We start from the raw sequence: 7,152 nt of genomic DNA on the forward strand, positions 1-7,152 counted from the left end.
ATAGTAATTCGCTTTCCAAAATCCAGGTAATTTAGACATAATTTTTTAATTATCTTTAAAACAATATAAAATAGTAATTATCACACTCTATTTTCGGCAAACCCTCTAAAATTTGATGACAGATTAGATGTTTCTAAAATCTCTTGAAATAAACAAAAATATTAACAACTGATTTCCTGACAGATTAATTAGAGTAGTTTATACCTATAATTTTTTCAATAATTATAATATAATAAAAAAAAATATTACAAAATCAGTTGGGTAAGATTTTTGTAATGTTTTTTTTGCTTCTTGTATGGAACCCTGAAACATTGTGTACAATCTGTCAAATATATTTAACAAGTATTTTTTTTAAAGTGAGTTCTAAATTATAAGAGTTTTTGACCTAGTGTCTTACTGTTTTATATGTAACAATCTTTTTTTGAAAAACAGTTATATTTTTATTACAGTACCTTTTGTGTTTTAGAGCCGAAGTAATGACACAATTATGAGAATTGTACACTACAGTTTATAATATCATTGTAATCTTTCAATAACTGTTGGTACTTTTAACACATGTGCGCACATGCTCACAAATATAAAATGAACGCAATTTCAGTCACCATACTTTCAAGTGTATTAATATTAAACGACAACCTTGATATTCTACAAAGAAATAAATAATTATAAATCGCCCAAAACACTAAAACATGTGATGTTATTTGTATGTTAGTGGATAATGTTCATCTAATCATATCTATAGGATATCCTAACTGTGTGTCATCCTAACAAAACAAAACAAAACCAACAGCAATATTTAGTTTGTATTTTAATAGAAGGAGTACTCGGCTTGAATGCTGGAACACTTGAATTTAAAATCAGAGAATTTGGGTACCACTAAAACAACCTGGTGGATATTACTTTAAAAGAATGATGATTGCTAAAATTTATTTAAATGTTAAACAATACAAATTAATAATTTATATCCATGGATACTATACTAATTTAAAATTTATTTCCATGGATACTATATATTTATATTTAACTAGTTACAAATAAAATGATTTTCATAACGTCAGATGAGATTCTCTGTCATGCTTATTTGTATAAATATTAATTGCAAATATTTTTTCCCGAATAATAAATGTTTTTATAAACGTATTCATATAACACTCTGCAAAATTAAAAGGAAAAATACCCACAATTATTAAAAACCTTAATTTTTAAGAGTGTAAATATAAATAATTATACCACTAACGTTTAAAATATTACAAAAGATAATTATTACAAACAATAATTGTTTTAATGATATAACATTTAATAATTATTATTTTTATATCATTAAAACAATACAAAAAAATTATACATTAAAAAAAACTAGGTTTTTTTATTATTCTTGTTAAAATTGATTAATACAATAGCTTAAATAAATATCAAATAATTTAACTTTTATCATTTCTTTATATATAGCATGAATTTTACAGCGATTTTCATACCCAAAAAGAGGTAATGCTATCATACTAGAAGCAAACATAAAACTAATAGACCAGTACCAATCTGTTTCTTTATGTTACAACACAATAAAAATTTGATTCCACTATCAGATCATGAACTCTATTGACAAACATTGCTTTGACCGGGAGGATTGCCACAACTGTTCTTCTAGGGTAATCACAAGATTAATCATAGTTGACCCTCGAGTGGTCATATGTGCTAATACATTTTCAGAGTAAGCTGCATAATAAGGCAGAAAAACCATTTACTAAACTGATTAGGAAAAACAAATCATAAAATTCAAAAAAACCCTTTTCCATAAAAAATATATGAATTCTTTATTAACTGCATGGAAATTATAAATCATAGTGTTAATTGATATCTTGAAAAACTTGAACAGTTTATTTTATAGACACTTAAAATTTCAATAACTATATTCTGGAATGTTTTTTTCTCACTTTTACCTGTTCTGCCTTCAGCAATCCATTGAAGTATTGCTTATGTCGATGAAAGAGGATGATATTAACTGCACTTAATTGAAACCCAACCTTAAAACTTCTCTTATTAGTGGATGAACCCTGTAACTGTCGACTTGTAAATCAGCTGATTTGGAAAGAAACTTTTACCACTATACCAACCAGGTGGATATTCTAGAATGTTAAAAAATGATAATTGTTCAAATTTATTTAAAATTACAAACAACAATACAAATTTATATTAGAAATAAAAATTTATTTTTATGGAAACTATATATTTATATTCCTTTAGTTTTATTTAATATGTGTTAAATAAGATTAGATGTTTTCTTTTTTAATGCTAATTTTTATAAATCTTATTAAATAGTAATTCACTTTCCAAAATCCAGGTAATTTAGACATAATTTTTTAATTATCTTTAAAACAATATAAAATAGTAATTATCACACTCTATTTTCGGCAAACCCTCTAAAATTTGATGACAGATTAGATGTTTCTAAAATCTCTTGAAATAAACAAAAATATTAACAACTGATTTCCTGACAGATTAATTAGAGTAGTTTATACCTATAATTTTTTCAATAATTATAATATAATAAAAAAAAATATTACAAAATCAGTTGGGTAAGATTTTTGTAATGTTTTTTTTGCTTCTTGTATGGAACCCTGAAACATTGTGTACAATCTGTCAAATATATTTAACAAGTATTTTTTTTAAAGTGAGTTCTAAATTATAAGAGTTTTTGACCTAGTGTCTTACTGTTTTATATGTAACAATCTTTTTTTGAAAAACAGTTATATTTTTATTACAGTACCTTTTGTGTTTTAGAGCCGAAGTAATGACACAATTATGAGAATTGTACACTACAGTTTATAATATCATTGTAATCTTTCAATAACTGTTGGTACTTTTAACACATGTGCGCACATGCTCACAAATATAAAATGAACGCAATTTCAGTCACCATACTTTCAAGTGTATTAATATTAAACGACAACCTTGATATTCTACAAAGAAATAAATAATTATAAATCGCCCAAAACACTAAAACATGTGATGTTATTTGTATGTTAGTGGATAATGTTCATCTAATCATATCTATAGGATATCCTAACTGTGTGTCATCCTAACAAAACAAAACAAAACCAACAGCAATATTTAGTTTGTATTTTAATAGAAGGAGTACTCGGCTTGAATGCTGGAACACTTGAATTTAAAATCAGAGAATTTGGGTACCACTAAAACAACCTGGTGGATATTACTTTAAAAGAATGATGATTGCTAAAATTTATTTAAATGTTAAACAATACAAATTAATAATTTATATCCATGGATACTATACTAATTTAAAATTTATTTCCATGGATACTATATATTTATATTTAACTAGTTACAAATAAAATGATTTTCATAACGTCAGATGAGATTCTCTGTCATGCTTATTTGTATAAATATTAATTGCAAATATTTTTTCCCGAATAATAAATGTTTTTATAAACGTATTCATATAACACTCTGCAAAATTAAAAGGAAAAATACCCACAATTATTAAAAACCTTAATTTTTAAGAGTGTAAATATAAATAATTATACCACTAACGTTTAAAATATTACAAAAGATAATTATTACAAACAATAATTGTTTTAATGATATAACATTTAATAATTATTATTTTTATATCATTAAAACAATACAAAAAAATTATACATTAAAAAAAACTAGGTTTTTTTATTATTCTTGTTAAAATTGATTAATACAATAGCTTAAATAAATATCAAATAATTTAACTTTTATCATTTCTTTATATATAGCATGAATTTTACAGCGATTTTCATACCCAAAAAGAGGTAATGCTATCATACTAGAAGCAAACATAAAACTAATAGACCAGTACCAATCTGTTTCTTTATGTTACAACACAATAAAAATTTGATTCCACTATCAGATCATGAACTCTATTGACAAACATTGCTTTGACCGGGAGGATTGCCACAACTGTTCTTCTAGGGTAATCACAAGATTAATCATAGTTGACCCTCGAGTGGTCATATGTGCTAATACATTTTCAGAGTAAGCTGCATAATAAGGCAGAAAAACCATTTACTAAACTGATTAGGAAAAACAAATCATAAAATTCAAAAAAACCCTTTTCCATAAAAAATATATGAATTCTTTATTAACTGCATGGAAATTATAAATCATAGTGTTAATTGATATCTTGAAAAACTTGAACAGTTTATTTTATAGACACTTAAAATTTCAATAACTATATTCTGGAATGTTTTTTTCTCACTTTTACCTGTTCTGCCTTCAGCAATCCATTGAAGTATTGCTTATGTCGATGAAAGAGGATGATATTAACTGCACTTAATTGAAACCCAACCTTAAAACTTCTCTTATTAGTGGATGAACCCTGTAACTGTCGACTTGTAAATCAGCTGATTTGGAAAGAAACTTTTACCACTATACCAACCAGGTGGATATTCTAGAATGTTAAAAAATGATAATTGTTCAAATTTATTTAAAATTACAAACAACAATACAAATTTATATTAGAAATAAAAATTTATTTTTATGGAAACTATATATTTATATTCCTTTAGTTTTATTTAATATGTGTTAAATAAGATTAGATGTTTTCTTTTTTAATGCTAATTTTTATAAATCTTATTAAATAGTAATTCACTTTCCAAAATCCAGGTAATTTAGACATAATTTTTTAATTATCTTTAAAACAATATAAAATAGTAATTATCACACTCTATTTTCGGCAAACCCTCTAAAATTTGATGACAGATTAGATGTTTCTAAAATCTCTTGAAACAAACAAAAATATTAACAACTGATTTCCTGACAGATTAATTAGAGTAGTTTATACCTATAATTTTTTCAATAATTATAATATAATAAAAAAAAAATATTACAAAATCAGTTGGGTAAGATTTTTGTAATGTTTTTTTTGCTTCTTGTATGGAACCCTGAAACATTGTGTACAATCTGTCAAATATATTTAACAAGTATTTTTTTTAAAGTGAGTTCTAAATTATAAGAGTTTTTGACCTAGTGTCTTACTGTTTTATATGTAACAATCTTTTTTTGAAAAACAGTTATATTTTTATTACAGTACCTTTTGTGTTTTAGAGCCGAAGTAATGACACAATTATGAGAATTGTACACTACAGTTTATAATATCATTGTAATCTTTCAATAACTGTTGGTACTTTTAACACATGTGCGCACATGCTCACAAATATAAAATGAACGCAATTTCAGTCACCATACTTTCAAGTGTATTAATATTAAACGACAACCTTGATATTCTACAAAGAAATAAATAATTATAAATCGCCCAAAACACTAAAACATGTGATGTTATTTGTATGTTAGTGGATAATGTTCATCTAATCATATCTATAGGATATCCTAACTGTGTGTCATCCTAACAAAACAAAACAAAACCAACAGCAATATTTAGTTTGTATTTTAATAGAAGGAGTACTCGGCTTGAATGCTGGAACTCTTGAATTTAAAATCAGAGAATTTGGGTACCACTAAAACAACCTGGTGGATATTACTTTAAAAGAATGATGATTGCTAAAATTTATTTAAATGTTAAACAATACAAATTAATAATTTATATCCATGGATACTATACTAATTTAAAATTTATTTCCATGGATACTATATATTTATATTTAACTAGTTACAAATAAAATGATTTTCATAACGTCAGATGAGATTCTCTGTCATGCTTATTTGTATAAATATTAATTGCAAATATTTTTTCCCGAATAATAAATGTTTTTATAAACGTATTCATATAACACTCTGCAAAATTAAAAGGAAAAATACCCACAATTATTAAAAACCTTAATTTTTAAGAGTGTAAATATAAATAATTATACCACTAACGTTTAAAATATTACAAAAGATAATTATTACAAACAATAATTGTTTTAATGATATAACATTTAATAATTATTATTTTTATATCATTAAAACAATACAAAAAAATTATACATTAAAAAAAACTAGGTTTTTTTATTATTCTTGTTAAAATTGATTAATACAATAGCTTAAATAAATATCAAATAATTTAACTTTTATCATTTCTTTATATATAGCATGAATTTTACAGCGATTTTCATACCCAAAAAGAGGTAATGCTATCATACTAGAAGCAAACATAAAACTAATAGACCAGTACCAATCTGTTTCTTTATGTTACAACACAATAAAAATTTGATTCCACTATCAGATCATGAACTCTATTGACAAACATTGCTTTGACCGGGAGGATTGCCACAACTGTTCTTCTAGGGTAATCACAAGATTAATCATAGTTGACCCTCGAGTGGTCATATGTGCTAATACATTTTCAGAGTAAGCTGCATAATAAGGCAGAAAAACCATTTACTAAACTGATTAGGAAAAACAAATCATAAAATTCAAAAAAACCCTTTTCCATAAAAAATATATGAATTCTTTATTAACTGCATGGAAATTATAAATCATAGTGTTAATTGATATCTTGAAAAACTTGAACAGTTTATTTTATAGACACTTAAAATTTCAATAACTATATTCTGAAATGTTTTTTTCTCACTTTAACCTGTTCTCCCTTCAGCAATCCATTGAAGTATTGCTTATGTCGATGAAAGAGGATCATATTAACTGCGCTTAATTGAAACCCAACCTTAAAACTTCTCTTATTAGTGGATGAACCCTGTAACTGTCGACTTGTAAATCCGCTGATTTGGAAAGACACTTTCACCACTATACCAACCAGGTGCATATTCTAGAATGTTAAAAAATGATAATTGTTCAAATTTATTTAAAATTACAAACAACAATACAAATTTATATTAGAAATAAAAATTTATTTTTATGGAAACTATATATTTATATTCCTTTAGTTTTATTTAATATGTGTTAAATAAGATTAGATGTTTTCTTTTTTAATGCTAATTTTTATAAATCTTATTAAATAGTAATTCGCTTTCCAAAATCCAGGTAATTTAGACATAATTTTTTAATTATCTTTAAAACAATATAAAATAGTAATTATCACACTCTATTTTCGGCAAACCCTCTAAAATTTGATGACAGATTAGATGTTTCTAAAATCTCTTGAAATAAACAAAAATATTAACAACTGATTTCCTTACAGATTAATTAGAGTAGTTTATACCTATAATTTTT

The sequence above is a fragment of the Lycorma delicatula genome, chromosome 1, assembly GCF_047948215.1.
Source record: "Lycorma delicatula isolate Av1 chromosome 1, ASM4794821v1, whole genome shotgun sequence".
Lineage (NCBI taxonomy): Eukaryota > Metazoa > Arthropoda > Insecta > Hemiptera > Fulgoridae > Lycorma > Lycorma delicatula.